General features: G+C 62.8%; 1 non-coding gene across 1 annotated transcript; it reads right to left on the bottom strand.

Annotated features, from left to right (window-relative positions):
- Nucleotides 1-14,361: 14,361 nt before the first annotated feature.
- Nucleotides 14,362-14,434, bottom strand: TRNAR-CCG (transfer RNA arginine (anticodon CCG)). The gene has a single exon. It is a non-coding gene; the product is annotated as a tRNA-Arg (tRNA).
- Between the last annotated feature and the right edge of the window lie 2,402 nt (nucleotides 14,435-16,836).

Genomic DNA, 16,836 nt, shown 5'->3' on the forward strand with positions numbered 1-16,836 from the left:
ACCCCTAATTACCCCTAATTAGCCTGGGCGGGGGGGGTGTGACCTGGGGGTGGTGGCACTTCCCGGTGCCACCTCGGCGCCGTCACGGGGCAAAGTCCTCGTCCCGTTGTCCCCAAGGGACCCCAAGGTGGGGACATTGGGGGGGACATTGGGATGGACATGGGGACACCGGGATGGACATGGGGACATTGGACACATTGGGGACATTGGGGACACCGGGATGGACATGGGGACATTGGGATGGACATGGGGACATTGGAGACATTGGGGGGACATTGGGGACATTGGGATGGACATGGGAACACTGGGAGGGACATGGGGACATTGGGGACATTGGGGGGACACTGGGGGACATTGGGGACATTGGGGACATTGGGGACACCGGGATGGACATGGGGACATTGGGATGGACATGGGGACATTGGGGACATTGGGGACACATTGGGGACATTGGGATGGACATGGGAACACTGGGATGGACATGGGGACATTGGGGACATTGGGGGGACACTGGGGGACATTGGGGACATTGGGGACATTGGGGACATTGGGGGGACATTGGGGGGACATTGGGGGGACATTGGGGGGACATTGGGGGACATTGGGGGACATTGGGGACATTGGGATGGACATGGGAACACTGGGAGGGACATTGGGGACATTGGGGGGACATTGGGGGGACATTGGGGGGACATTGGGGGACATTGGGGACATTGGGGGACATTGGGGACATTGGGGACATTGGGATGGACATGGGGACATTGGGGACATTGGGGACATTGGGGGGACATTGGGGACATTGGGGACATGGGGACATTGGGGACATTGGGATGGACATGGGAACACTGGGAGGGACATGGGGACATTGGGGACATTGGGGGGACACTGGGGACATTGGGGGGACACTGGGATGGACATGGGGACATTGGGGACATTGGGGGGACATTGGGGACATTGGGGACATTGGGATGGACATGGGGACACTAGGGACACCCTGCCGGACACTGGGGACACACGGCCACCGTGCCACCAGGACGGGTGGACTTGGGGACCCCAGCGCAGAAGGGGACACGGTGGCCCCGGTGGCAGGTGGCACAGTGCCAGGTGCCACCCCGTGACACATTGGGACGCGTGGCACGCCCGGTGGCACCGCGTGATGTCACGGCGCCCCGGGTCCTTGGCGGGGTGGCCCCGTGTGGCACGGCGGGGTGGGGACAGCCGGGCACCCCCAGGTGACAGTGGCACCCCGGAGCAGCCCAGGGTGGCACCGGGGCCGTGTGGTGGCTCTGGGGACAAATTCCAGCCCGGCAGCGCGGCAGGGAGTGGCAGCGGGTGACACGGGGTGACACGGGTGACACGGGGTGGCACACAGCGTGGTGGGACACGGGGGGTCCCTGGTGCCACGGGGTGTCCGGAAAAGCGGCGCATGTGACATGCGTGACGTGTGTGACATGTGTGACACATGCGACACGTGTGGCGTGTGTGACATGTGCCACTTGTGCCACCTGTGCCAGGTGTGCTGTGCCAGGGGGGGTCACACGTGACATGTGTGACATGTGCCACCTGTGCCACCTGTGCCAGGTGTGCTGTGCCAAGGATGTCACACGTGTGACACATGTGGCGTGTGTGACATGTGTGACATGTGCCACCTGTGCCAGGTGTGCTGTGCCAGGGGGGGTCACACGTGACATGTGTGACATGTGCCACCTGTGCCACCTGTGCCAGGTGTGCTGTGCCAAGGATGTCACACGTGTGACACATGTGGCGTGTGTGACATGTGTGACATGTGCCACCTGTGCCAGGTGTGCTGTGCCAGGGGGATCCCAAGGGTGCCCAGGTGGGGGTTGGTGACCCAGGGGTGTCCCAGATGTCCCAGAAGTGTCCCAGAGGTGTCCCAGGTGACCCAGGGGTGTCCCAGGGGTGTCCCAGATGTCCCGGGTGTCCCGGGGGTCTCCTGGATTTGTTCCAAGTGTCCCTGAAGTGTCTCGGGGGTGTCCCAGGGGTGTCCCAAGGGTGCCCAGGCGGGGGTTGGTGACTTGGGGATGTCCCAGGGGTGTCCCAGGGTGTCCCGGGGGTGTCCCAGGTGTCCCGGGGGTGTCCCAAGGATGTCCTGGATCTGTCCAAACTTGTCCCGGGTTGTCCCAGGGGTGTCCCAGGGGTGTCCCAGGAGTCCTGTGGGAGTCCCGGGTGTATCCCAGGGGTGTCCCAGATGTCTCCCAAGTGTCCCGGGGATGTCACGGTTGTGTCTCAGGGGTGTCCCAGGGGTGTCCCAGGTGTGCCAGGTGTGTCCTGGATTTGTCCCAGGTGTCCTGGGGTTGTCCCAGGGGTATCCTGGATTTATCCCAGGTGTCCCAGGGGTGTCCCAGGTGTGCCAGGTGTGTCCTGGATTTGTCCCAGGTGTCCTGGGGGTGTCCCAGGGGTTTCACAGGTGACCCAGGGATGTCCTGGGTTTGTCCCAGCTTGTCCCGGGGGTGTCCCAGGGGTGTCCCAGGGGTGTCCCAGGTGACCCAGGGATGTCCCGGGGGTGTCCCACCTTGTCCCGGGGGTGTCCCAGGTGTCCTGGGGGTGTCCCAGGGGCGTCCCAAGGGTGTCCCAGGGGTTTCACAGGTGACCCAGGTATGTCCTGGGTTTGTCCCAGCTTGTCCCGGGGGTGTCCTGGTGCTGTCCCAGGGCTGTCCCAGGTGTTTCACAGGTGTCCCAGGGGTGTCCTGGGTTTGTCCCAGCTTGTCCCGGGGGTGTCCCAGGGGTGTCCCAGGGGTTTCACAGGTGACCCAAGGGTGTCCTGGGTTTGTCCCAGCTTGTCCCGGGGGTGTCCCAGGGCTGTCCCAGGTGTCCCAAGGATGTCCTGGGTTTGTCCCAGCTTGTCCCGGGGGTGTCCCAAGGGTGTCCCAGGGGTTTCACAGGTGTCCCAGGTGTGTCCCAGGTGTGTCCCACGGGTGTCCCAGGTGTCCCAGGGGTGTCCCGGGGGTTTCACAGGTGTCCCAGGTGTGTCCCACGGGTGTCCCAGGTGTCCCAGGTATCCCAGGGGTGTCCCGGGGGTTTCACAGGTGACCCAGGGGTGTCCTGGGTTTGTCCCAGCTTGTCCCGGGAGTGTCCCAAGGGTGTCCCACGGGTGTCCCAGGTGACCCAGGGGTGTCCCAGGTTTATCCCAGCTTGTCCCGGGGGCGTCCCGGTGCTGTCCCCCGCTGCGGCGGGGCCGTCGCGGGCAGCGGGGCCGTGCCCCGCGGGGTGAATGAATCGTTAACCCGGGCCAATCTCAGCCCGGGCCAATCAGGGCCTGGGCCCCGGGCGGGTTTTACAGCCCCGCTTGTCCCCACGCCGTCCCCGCGGCCGGCGGCGCCGTGAGCCCAGTGGCAGCGCCGCCGTCCCGGCCGCACCATGGCCCGGGCCTGGCTGCTGCTGCTGGCGCTGCCCGCCGCGCTGGCCGCGCCCGCGGGGCCGCTGTCCCGGGCCGGGCCCGGGCTGGCGCTGGCGGGCCTGGAGGCGCTGGTGGCGTCGGGCGAGGGACAATTGTCGCGCGGGGCGCTGCGGGCCCTCGTGGCGCGGGCGGCCGGCCGTGCGCAGTGCCCGCGCGGGCCGTGCGGAGAGGTGAGACCGCGCCCGGGACAGCGGCGGCCGCGGCGCGGGACAAAGGGCGGCTGGCACGGCGGGCGCGGGGCAGGCACGGCCGCGGGCGTGGCACCGGCGGAGCGGGGCAGCGCTGGCGCCTGTGTCAGCTGCGGCACCGGTGCTACCTGTGCTACCTGTGGCACCTGTGGCACCTGTGACACCTGTGTTACCTGTGGCACCTGTGTTACCTGTGCTACCTGTGCTACCTGTGGCACCTGTGGCACCTGTGTTACACCTGTGTTACCTGTGTTACCTGTGTTACCTGTGCTACCTGTGCTACCTGTGGCACCTGTGACACCTGTGTTACCTGCGGCACCTGTGGCACCTGTGGCACCTGTGGCACCTGTGGCACCTGTGCTACCTGTGTTACCTGTGTTACCTGTGGCACCTGTGTTACACCTGTGTTACCTGTGCTACCTGTGTTACCTGTGCTACCTGTGTTACCTGTGTTACACCTGTGTTACCTGTGCTAGCTGTGCTACCTGTGTTACCTGTGTTACACCTGTGTTACCTGTGTTACCTGTGCTACCTGTGTTACCTGTGGCACCTGTGACACCTGTGTTACCTCTGCTACCTGTGCTACCTGTGTTACCTGTGCTACCTGTGTTACCTGTGGCACCTGTTCTACCTGTGCTACCTGTGATACCTGTGTTACACCTGTGTTACCTGTGTTACCTGTGTTACCTGTGTTAGCTGTGGCACCTGTGTTACCTGTGTCACCTGTAGTACCTGTGCTACCTGTGCTACTTGTGTTACCTGTGGCACCTGTGTTACAACTGTGTTACCTGTGTCACCTGTGTTACCTGTGCTACCTGTGTTACCTGTGGCACCTGTGTTACCTGTGTTACCTGTGCTACCTGTGCTACCTGTGGCACCTGTGACACCTGTGTTACCTGTGCTACCTGTGTTACCTGTGCTACCTGTGTTACCTGTGTTACACCTGTGTTACCTGTGTTACCTGTGCTACCTGTGTTACCTGTGTTACACCTGTGTTACCTGTGCTACCTGTGTTACCTGTGCTACCTGTGTTACCTGTGTTACACCTGTGTTACCTGTGCTAGCTGTGTTACCTGTGGCACCTGTGACACCTGTGTTACCTGTGAAACCTGTGTTACCTCTGCTACCTGTGTTACCTGTGTTACCTGTGCTACCTGTGTTACCTGTGGCACCTGTGCTACCTGTGTTACCTGTGGCACCTGTGTTACATGTGCTACCTGTGTTACCTGTGTTACCTGTGCTACCTGTGTTACCTGTGTTACCTGTGTTACCTGTGTTGTGATACCTGTGTTACACCTGTGTTACCTGTGTTACCTGTGCTACCTGTGTTACCTGTGGCACCTGTGTTACCTGTGCTACCTGTGTTACCTGTGGCACCTGTGTTAGCTGTGTCACCCGTGCTACCTGTGCTACTTGTGTTAGCTGTGGCACCTGTGGTACCTGTGCTACCTGTGTCATACCTCTGTCATAGCTGTGTTACCTGTGTCACCTGTGCTACCTGTGTTACCTGTGTTACCTGTGGCACCTGTGTTAGCTGTGTCACCCGTGCTACCTGTGTTACCTGTGTTACCTGTGCTACCTGTGTTAGCTATGTCACCTGTGGCGCCTGTGGCACCTGTGCTACCTGTGGTACCTGTGTTACCTGTGGCACCTGTGTTACCTGTGGCACCCGTAGCACCTGTGTCACCTGTGTGACCCGTGCTACCTGTGTTACCTGTGCTACCTGTGTTAGCTGTGGCACCTGTGTTACCTGTGTCACCTGTGTTACCTGTGTTACCTGTGTTAGCTGTGGCACCTGTGTTACCTGTGTTACCTGTGTCACCTGTGTCACCTGTGTTACCTGTGTCACCTGTGTCACACCTGTGTCACCTGTGTTACCTGTGTCACCTGTGACACCTGTGGCACCTGTGACACCTGTGGCACCTGTGGCACCTGTGTTACCTGTGTTACCTGTGTCACCTGTAGTACCTGTGCTACTTGTGCTACTTGTGCTACCTGTGTTACCTGTGGTGCCTGTTACCTGTGTTACCTGTGTTACCTGTAGCACCTGTGACACCTGTGTTACCTGTGTCACCTGTGTCACCTGTGTTACCTGTGGCACCTGTGTTACCTGTGTTACCTGTGCCACCTGTGGCACCTGTGTTACCTGTGGCACCTGTGGCACCTGTGGCACCTGTGTTACCTGTGTTACCTGTGCCACCTGTGGCACCTGTGTTACCTGTGGCACCTGTGGCACCTGTGGCACCTGTGTTACCTGTGTTACCTGTGGCACCTGTGTTACCTGTGTTACCTGTGGCACCTGTGACACCTGTGGCACCTGTGTTACCTGTGCCACCTGTGGCACCTGTGTTACCTGTGGCACCTGTGGCACCTGTGGCACCTGTGTCACACCTGTGTTACCTGTGTTACCTGTGTTACCTGTGGCACCTGTGGCACCTGTGGCACCTGTGACACCTGTGGCACCTGTGTTACCTGTGGCACCTGTGGCACCTGTGCTGTATCACCTGTATAGCCTGTTCTATGTGTGTATTCTATGACGTGTGCTATTTGTGTGTCACCTGTGCCACCTGTGCCATGTGCCAGGCAGAGCCGTGTGCACGTGGGCTGTGTCACCTGTGGCAGCTGTGTCACCTGTGTTACCTGTGCTACCTGTGTTACCTGTGTCACACCTGTGTCACCTGTGTTACCTGTGCTACCTGGTGCTACCTGTGTTACCTGTGGCACCTGTGTCACCTGTGGCACCTGTGCCACCTGTGCCATGTGCCAGGCTGTGCCGTGTGCACCTGGGCTGTGGCTCCTGTGCCACCTGTGCCACCTGTGCCACCTGTGCCACCTGTGCCATGTGCCAGGCTGTGCCGTGTGCACCTGGGCTGTGGCTCCTGTGCCACCTGTGCCACCTGTGCCACCTGTGCCACCTGTGCCACGTGTACCATGTGCCCAGCAGTGCCGTGTGCACCTGGGCTGTGTCACCTGTGTCACCTGTGGTACCTGTGGCACCTGTGCCACCTGTGCCACGTGTACCATGTGCCAGGCTGTGCAGTGTGCACCTGGCTGTGGCTCCTGTGCCACCTGTGTCACCTGTGCCACCTGTGCCATGTGCCCAGCAGTGCCGTGTGCACCTGGGCTGTGTCACCTGTGTCACCTGTGTCACCTGTGGCACCTGTGTCACCTGTGCCACCTGTCCCACCTGTGCCATGTGCCAGGCAGTGCCGTGTGCACCTGGGCTGTGTCACCTGTGCCACCTGTGCCACCTGTGCCACCTGTGCCATGTGCCAGGCAGTGCCGTGTGCACCTGGGCTGTGTCACCTGTGCCACCTGTGCCATCTGTGTCACCTGTGCCACCTGTACCACGAGCCAGGCTGTGCTGTGTGCACCTGGGCTGTGTCACCTGTGCCACCTGTGTCACCTGTGCCACCTGTGCCACCTGTGCCACCTGTGCCACGTGTACCATGTGCCAGGCTGTGCAGTGTGCACCTGGGCTGTGGCACCTGTGCCACCTGTGGTACCTGTGGCACCTGTGCCATGTGCCAGGCTGTGCAGTGTGCACCTGGGCTGTGCCACCTGTGCCACCTGTGCCACCTGTGGCACCTGCGCTGTGTGTGCCCCGTGTACCACACGCCCCACGCACCCGTGCCAGGCGGTTTGCCCTGCGCTGTCCCGTGCCCCTGACGCCGTCCCTGTCCCCGCAGTGCCCCTCGGTGCCAGCGCTGCTGGCCCTGGCCGGGAAGGCCCCGGGTGGCCCCGCCGGCCTCGAGGCCACCGAGCTGGGCTGGCTGGGGGCGGCCGTGGTGGCCACGCTCAGGGACCCCCCGGGCGCCTGCGGGGACACCGACGGGGACACCGACGGGGACATCCATGAGGACATCCATGAGGACACCAATGGGGACATCAACAGGGACATCCATGAGGACACCAATGGAGACATCCATGGGGACATCCATGGGGACATCAATGGGGACATCCATAGGGACATCCATGAGGACCTCCATGGGGACACCAATGGGTACATCCATGGGGACATCCATGGGGACACCAATGGGGACATCCATGGGGATATCCATGGGGACACCAATGGGGACATCCATGGGGACATTCATGGGGACACCAATGGGGACATCCATGGGGATATCCATGGGGACACCAATGGGGACATCCATGGGGACATCCATGGGGACATCCATGGGGACATCCATAGGGACATCCATGAGGACCTCCATGGGGACACCAATGCGGACACCAATGGGGACACCTACGGGGACATCGATGGGGACACCGATGGGGACATCCATGGGGACATCCATGGGGACATCCATGGAGACACCGATGGGGACATCCATGGGGACATCCATGGGGACATCCATGGGGACATCCATAGGGACATCCATGAGGACCTCCATGGGGACACCAATGCGGACACCAATGGGGACACCTACGGGGACATCGATGGGGACACCGATGGGGACATCCATGGGGACATCCATGGGGACATCCATGGAGACACCGATGGGGACATCCATGGGGACATCCATGGGGACATCCATGGGGACATCCATAGGGACATCCATGAGGACCTCCATGGGGACACCAATGGGGACACCTATGGGGACATTGATGGGGACACCAATGGGGACACGGATGGGGACACGGGTGGGGACACCCATGGGGACATCCATGGGGACATCCATAGGGACATCCATGGGGACACCAATAGGGACACCAATGGGGACACCCATGGGGACATCCATGGGGACATCCATAGGGACACCAATGGGGACACTGAGGCCACCGCGGCATCCTGGGCCAGCCGTGTCCGCGCTCTGCACCACGAGTTCGCCACCGATGTCACCTGTAATGTCACCGGGAATGTCACCGGGAATGTCACTGTCGCTGGCCATGGTGGCCCCGGGCTGCGGGAGGTGGCCGAGCTGCTGGCGGCCATCGAGCCCAACTACCGCAGTGACAACGGCCACCAGGTGAGGGGACACGGGGACAGGAGGGGGTGGGGACATGGGGACATGGGACATGGGAGACATGGGGACATGGGGACACATGGGACATGGGGGACAGATGGACATGGGGACATGGGGACATGGGGACACATGGGACATGGGGGACAGATGGACATGGGGACATGGGGACATGGGGACATGGGGATAAGGGGACATGGGGACATGATGACATTAGGGACACAGGTACATGGGGGGATATGGGGACATGGGGGGACATGGGGGACATGGGGGACATTGGGGACATGGGGACATGGGGACATGGGGGATAAGGGGACATGGGGACACAGGTACATGGGGGGACATGGGGGACATGGGGGACATGGGTACATGGGGTGGACATGGGGACATGGGGACACGGGGACATGGGGGGGACACAAGGCATGGCCACTAGTGCAGGGAGGTGACAAATGTCACATGTGTGTCCTGCTGAGGTGACACACCTGTCCCAGCCACCATTGTCCAGGGGTGGGGGTGACACGGTGACATTCGGGTGAGCTGAGGGTGACACGGTGACGTTTGGGTGTCACAGGCCTGCGTGGACGCTCGGGGGGTGCTGGCGGCTGCCACCGGGGTGTCCCCAAGGGTGGGGACTGGACGGGTGCTGGTGGCACTCGGGGTCCTGGTGCTGCGCGGCCACCGCCTCTGCCCTGGGGACATCGGGGACAGCGGGGACACCGCCAGCCCCCGGTATGGGGACACCGACAGCCGCTGTGGGGACACGGACTGTCACCGTGGGGACACCAACGCCTGGCACTACGGGGACACCAGTGACGCTGAGACGCGCCACGGGGACGTGGACACCTGGCACAGTGACATCGGCCCCAGGGACACCACCCATGGGGACAGTGACACCTGCCATGGGGACACTGAGTGCCACCACGGCCCCACCGCCCCCAGCTCTGGGGACAGCGGTGACAATGCCACTGTCCCCACGGCCACCAACAGCACCGAGCCTGAGGAGCAGCTCAGCGTCACCGAGAGTGAGCGGGGACGGGGACAGGGGAGGGGACAGGGACAGGGACAGGGACGGTGTCATGCTGTCCCTTGCCCCAATGCTGTGTCCCCTGTCCCTGACCTCATGTCCTCTGTCCCTGTCCCCATCCCTGTCCCTGTCCCTGTCCCATCCCTGTCCCTGTCCCTGTCCCTGTCCCTGTCCCTGTCCCTGTCCCTGTCCCTGTCCTGTCCCTGTCCCATCCCTGTCCCTGTCCCCGTCCCTGTCCCTGTCCCATCCCTGTCCCTGTCCCATCCCTGTCCCTGTCCCCGTCCCTGTCCCTGTCCCATCCCTGTCCCTGTCCCCGTCCCTGTCCCTGTCCCATCCCTGTCCCATCCCTGTCCCTGTCCCTGTCCCTGACCCTGTCCCTGTCCCATCCCTGTCCCTGTCCCCGTCCCTGTCCCTGTCCCATCCCTGTCCCTGTCCCTGTCCCTGTCCCCGTCCCTGTCCCTGTCCCATCCCTGTCCCTGTCCCTGTCCCTGTCCCTGTCCCTGTCCCTGTCCCTGTCCCTGTCCCCAACCCTGTCCCTGTCCCTGTCCCTGTCCCTGTCCCTGTCCCTGTCCCTGTCCCTGTCCCCAACCCTGTCCCTGTCCCTGTCCCTGTCCCATCCCTGTCCCTGTCCCATCCCTGTCCCTGTCCCTGTCCCTGTCCCCTGTCGCAGGGTACTTGCTGGGGACACTGACGGCGCTGGCGCTGGCGCTGGTGCCGCTGGTGGCGCTGGCGCTGGTGCTGTGTCCCCGCTGTCCCCTGTGCTCCCGCGGTCCCCACGGATGTCGCCGCTGTCCCCACGGATGTCGCCTCTGTCCCCGGCGCTGGTGGCGCCCCCTGCTGGACGGGCTGGCGGCCGGGGCGCTGAGCGGGGACGCGCTGCTGCACGTGCTGCCACAGGTGGGGACAGCGAGGGGACAGCGGGGACAGCGGGGACAGCGAGGGGACAGTGGGAACAGCGAGGGGACAGTAGGAACAGCGGGGACACCGAGGGGACAGCGGGGACAGCGGGGACACCGAGGACAGCCAGGGGACAGCGAGGGGACAGCGAGGGGACAGCGGGGACAGCGAGGGGACAGTAGGAACAGCGGGGACACCGAGAGGACAGCGGGGACAGCGGGGACAGCGGGGACAGCGAGGGGACAGCGGGAACAGCGGGGACAGCGAGGGGACAGCGAGGGGACAGCGGGGACAGCGGGGACAGCGAGGACAGCGAGGGGACAGCGGGGACAGCGAGGGGACAGTGGGAACAGCGGGGACAGCGAGGGGACAGCGAGGGGACAGCGGGGACAGCGGGGACAGCGGGAACAGCGAGGGGACAGCGGGGACAGCGAGGACAGCGAGGGGACAGCGAGGATAGCGAGGGGACAGCGGGGACAGCGGGGACAGCGGGGACAGTGGGGACAGCGAGGGGACAGCGGGGACAGCGGGGACAGCGAGGGGACAGCGAGGATAGCGAGGGGACAGCGGGGACAGAGGGGACAGCGAGGGGACAGCGAGGGGACAGCGAGGGGACAGCGGGGACAGAGGGGACAGCGAGGGGACAGCGAGGGGACAGCGAGGGGACAGCGAGGGGACAGCGGGGACAGAGGGGACAGCGAGGGGACAGCGAGGGGACAGCGAGGGGACAGTGGGAACAGCGAGGGGACAGTAGGAACAGCGGGGACACCGAGGGGACAGCGGGGACAGCGGGGACATCGAGGGGACAGCGGGGACAGCGGGGACAGCGGGGACAGCGAGGGGACAGCGGGGACAGCGAGGACAGCGAGGGGACAGCGAGGGGACAGTGAAGGGACATCGGGGACAGCGAGGGGACAGCGGGGACAGTGAGGGGACAGCGAGGGGACATCGGGGACAGCGGGGACATCGAGGGGACATAGAGGGGACAGAGAGGATAGCAGGAACAGCGAGGGGACAGCGGGGACACCAGGGACATCGGGAACATTGGGGACAGCGGGGACATCAGGAGGACAGCCACTCGGGAGGGAGGTGACACTGATGTCACCGCCGCGTGTCCCCTCGTGTCCCCAACAGGCTCTGGGGGTCCACAGCCACTCGGGGGGGGTGGTGACACCGATGTCACCGCGTGTCCCCCGTGTCCCCGCAGGCTCTGGGGGTCCACGAGTGAGGACACGGGTAGTGACACTGATGCCACCACCGCGTGTCCCCCGTGTCCCCGCAGGCTCTGGGGGTCCACGAGGGAGGACACGGGTGGTGACACTGATGCCACCACCGCGTGTCCCCTCGTGTCCCCGCAGGCTCTGGGGGTCCACAGCCACTCGGAGGGGCCGCACGAGGAGCACAGCGCCCCCCACAGCCTCCCCTGGGAGCTGCTGGCCGTGCTGGGGGGGCTCTACGGGGGCTTCGTCCTGGAGCGGCTCCTGGGGGGGCTGGGGGCGCCCCACGGGCAGGTGGGGACAGCGGGGGGACATCGGGGACATTGGGGACACTGGGACACCGAGGGGACATCGGGGACAATCACTGGGGGGATTGGGGACATTGGGGGGCATTGGGGGCATCGGGGGGACATTGGGGGACATTGGGGACATTGGGGACATTGGGGACATTGGGGACATTGGGAACATTGGGGGACATTGGGGACATTGGGGACATTGGGGACATTGGGAACATTGGGGGACATTGGGGACATTGGGGGACATTGGGGGGGACATTGGGGGGACATTGGGGGGACATTGGGGGACATTGGGGGACATTGGGGACATTGGGGACATTGGGGACATTGGGGACATTGGGAACATTGGGGGACATTGGGGACATTGGGGGACATTGGGGGGGACATTGGGGGGACATTGGGGGGACATTGGGGACATTGGGGGGACACTGGGGACATTGGGGACATTGGGGACATTGGGGGACATTGGGGACATTGGGGACATTGGGGACATTGGGGACATTGGGGGACATTGGGGACATTGGGGGACATTGGGGACATTGGGGACATTGGGGGACATTGGGGGACATTGGGGACATTGGGGGACATTGGGGGACATTGGGGACATTGGGGACATTGGGGGACATTGGGGGACATTGGGGGGACATTGGGGGACATTGGGGGGACATTGGGGGGACATTGGGGGACATTGGGGACATTGGGGACATTGGGGGGACATTGGGGACATTGGGGACATTGGGGACACTGGGGGGACATTGGGGACATTGGGGGACCTTGGGGGACATTGGGGGGGCATTGGGGGGACATTGGGGACATTGGGGACATTGGGGGGACATTGGGGGGACATTGGGGGACATTGGGGGGACATTGGGGGGACATTGGGGGACATTGGGGACATTGGGGACATTGGGGGGACATTGGGGACATTGGGGACATTGGGGACACTGGGGGGACATTGGGGACATTGGGGGACCTTGGGGGACATTGGGGGGGCATTGGGGGGACATTGGGGACATTGGGGGGATTTTTGGGACATTTGGGACATTGGGGGGACATTTGGGGGGCTGGGACCCCCCCCGAGGCTGGGGAATTTTGGGATGCGGAGCCCCCTGACCCCTCCCCCCCCCGCCCCCGCAGGCGAAGGATGGAGACCCCGCCCCTGACCCCGCCCACAGCACGCTGGAACTGACCAATCCCGGTACGGCCCCAAATCCCCCAATTTTCCCCCCAAAAACTCCTCAAATCCCCCCAAACCTTCCCAAATTCCCCCCAGCTTTTCCCCCAAAACTCCGGAAATTCTCACAATTCTTCCCTCAAATCCCCCAAAACTCCCCAAATTCCCCCTGAAACTCCTCAAATCCCCCAAATTTTCCCCAAAACTCCACAGTTTCCCCCCAAATCTCCCGATTTCCCCCCCAAAACTTCTCATGCCTCCCAAATTTCACCCCAAAACGCCACAAATTCTCCCAAAACTCCTAAAATTCCCCCAAATTTTTGCCCCAAAACTCCTTAAATCCCCCAAATTCCCCCCAAATCTCCTGAAATCCCCCCAGAAATCCTCAAATCACCCCCAAAACTCCTGAAATCCTTCCAATTTCCCCCCCAAAACTCCACAAATTCTCCCAAAACTCTTCACACTCCCCCAAATTTTTTGCCCCAAAACTCCTCAAATTCCACCCCCCAATTTTCCCCCAAAACTCCACAAAATCTCCCCAAAACTCTTCAAATCTCCCCAAATCCCCCCTCAAAACTCCTGAAATCCTCCCAATTTCCCCCCAAAACTCCACAAATTCTCCCAAAACTCCTCAAATTCCCCCAAATTTTTGCCCCAAAACTCCTGAAATCCTTCCAATTTCCCCCCCAAAACTCCACAAATTCTCCCAAAACTCTTCACACTCCCCCAAATTTTTTGCCCCAAAACTCCTCAAATTCCACCCCCCAATTTTCCCCCAAAACTCCACAAAATCTCCCCAAAACTCTTCAAATCTCCCCAAATCCCCCCTCAAAACTCCTGAAATCCTCCCAATTTCCCTCCAAAACTCCACAAATTCTCCCAAAACTCCTCAAATTCCCCCAAATTTTTGCCCCAAAACTCCTGAAATCCTTCCAATTTCCCCCCCAAAACTCCACAAATTCTCCCAAAACTCTTCACACTCCCCCAAATTTTTTGCCCCAAAACTCCTCAAATTCCACCCCCCAATTTTCCCTCAAAACTCCACAAAATCTCCCCAAAACTCTTCAAATTCCCCCAAATTTTCCCCCAAAACTCCTCAAATCCCCCCTCAATTTTTCCTCCAAAACTCAAATCCCCCAGAGCCGCCCCCTCGGAGTCCCCCGGAAAAAGGCGGCGCTGCCGACCCAGGTGGGACTCGAACCCACAATCCCCAGCTCCGGAGGCTGATGCCTTGTCCATTAGGCCACTGGGCCGGGCGCGGGCCCGCGGCGCCGGGCGCCACCTGGGGGCGCTCCCGGGACCCCCGGAGCGCGCGGGACAGAGGGGGGACATTGGGGGGACATTGGGGACATTGGGGGGACATTGGGGGACATTGGGGGGACATTGGGGACATTGGGGGGACATTGGGGGGACATTGGGGGACATTGGGGACATTGGGGGACATTGGGGACATTGGGGACATTGGGGACATTGGGGACATTGGGGGGACATTGGGGGGACATTGGGGGACATTGGGGACATTGGGGACATTGGGGACATTGGGGACATTGGGGGACACTGGGGACATTGGGGACATTGGGGACATTGGGGACATTGGGGGACACTGGGGACATTGGGGGACATTGGGGACATTGGGGGACATTGGGGACATTGGGGACATTGGGGGGACACGGGGGTCACCCCAAGTGACCCGTGGGTGTCCCCAGGTGACCCCAGGTGTCTCCAAGGGACCCATGGGTGCCTTGTGGTGACCCCTGTCTCTCTCTTGTCTCTCCCCTGTCTGTCCCGTGTCTGTCTGTCCGTCCTGTGTGTGTCCGTGTGTCCTGGTGTATCCCGTGTCTGTTTGTCTATCCCGTGTCTGTCTGTCTGTCCCGTGTCTGTCCCGTGTCTGTCTTGTGTCTGTCCCGGTCTGTCCGGTGTCTCTCTATCTGTCTGTCTGTCTGTCCCGTGTCTATCCTGTGTCTGTCCCGGTCTGTCTGTCCGTCCCGGTCTATCCCCTGTCTCTCTGTCCGTCTGTCCGTCCCGTGTCTATCCCGTGTCTGTGTGTCTGTCTGTCTGTCCCGGTCTATCCCCTGTATCTCTGTCTGTCCCGTGTCTGTCTGTCTGTCCCGGTCTATCCCCTGTCTCTCTGTCCGTCTGTCCGTGCCGGTCTATCCCCTGTCTCTCTGTCCGTCTGTCGGTGCCGGTCTGTCCCGTGTCTGTCCGTGTGTCGGTGCCGGTCTGTCACGTGTCCGTGTGTCGGTGCCGGTCTGTCCCGTGTCCGTCTGTCTGTCCGTCCCGGTCTGTCCCGTGTCCGTGTGTCGGTGCCGGTCTGTCCCGTGTGTGTCCGTGTGTCGGTGCCGGTCTGTCCCGTGTCCGTGTGTCGGTGCCGGTCTGTCCCGTGTCCGTGTGTCGGTGCCGGTCCGTCCCGTGTCCGTCCGTCCGTGCCGGTCTGTCCCGTGTGTGTCCGTGTGTCCGTGCCGGTCTGTCCCGTGTCCGTGTGTCGGTGCCGGTCTGTCCCGTGTCCGTGTGTCGGTGCCGGTCTGTCCCGTGTCCGTGTGTCCGTCCCGTGTCTGTCCCGTGTCCGTCCGTCCGTGTGTCGGTGCGGGTCGGTGCGGCAGGCGCGGGCCGCGCGCAGGCGCTGTTGCTGTCGGCAGGGGGCGCCGTGCACCGCCTGGCGGACGGGCTCGCGCTCGGCTCCGCCTTCGCCGCCTCCGGGAGCGCGGGGGCGGCCGCGGGGGCGGGGCTGGCGCTGCACGAGCTGCCGCGCGCGCTCAGTAAGGGGCGGGGCCTGCCCGGGGGGCGGGGGCTCGGGAGGGGCGGGGCCTCGGGCATGGGCGTGGCTTCGGACATGGGGCGGGGCCTCGGGAGGGGCGGGGCAATGGGCAGGGGCGGGGCTATTGGAATGGGGCGGGGCTATGGGCAGGGGCCGGGGTTATGGAAATGGGGCGGGGCAAAGGGCAGGGGCGGGGTTATGGAAATGGGGCGTGGCTAAGGGCAGGGGGTGGGGCTATGGGCAGGGGGCGGGGCTATGGGAATGGGGCGGGGTTATGGGCAGGGGCGGGGCCTCGACAGGGGGCGGGGCAATGGGCAGGGGCGGGGCTATTGGAATGGGGAGTGGCTAAGGGCAGGGGCGGCGTTATGGAAATGGGGCGTGGCTAAGGGCAGGGGCCGGGGTTATGGAAATGGGGCGGGGCTAAGGGCAGGGGGTGGGGTCTCTGCAGAGGGGGTGGAGCCTGGAGGTGCTCGGGGGCTCTCAGTGTCCCTGTCCCCGGTTTGGGGACACTCTCAGTGTCCCTGTCCCCGGTTTGGGGTCCGGCTCTCCGTGTCCCTGTCCCGAGTTTGGGGACCCTCTCTCCGTGTCCCTGTCCCGAGTTTGGGGACCCTCTCCCAGTGTCCCTGTCCCCAGTTTGGGGACCCTCTCTCAGTGTCCCCGTCCCCAGTTTGGGGACGCTCTCTCAGCGTCCCCATCCCCAGTTTGGGGACCCTCTCTCAGTGTCCCTGTCCCCAGTTTGGGGACGCTCTCTCAGTGTCCCCGTCCCCAGTTTGGGGACCCTCTCTCAGTGTCCCCGTCCCCAGTTTGGGGATGCTCTCAGCGTCCCTGTCCCCAGTTTGGGGACACTCTCTCAGCGTCCCCGTCCCCAGTTTGGGGACGCTCTCCCAGTGTCCCTGTCCC

The sequence above is a fragment of the Lonchura striata genome, chromosome 2 (genome assembly GCF_050655825.1).
Source record: "Lonchura striata isolate lonStrDom1 chromosome 2, ASM5065582v1, whole genome shotgun sequence".
Lineage (NCBI taxonomy): Eukaryota > Metazoa > Chordata > Aves > Passeriformes > Estrildidae > Lonchura > Lonchura striata.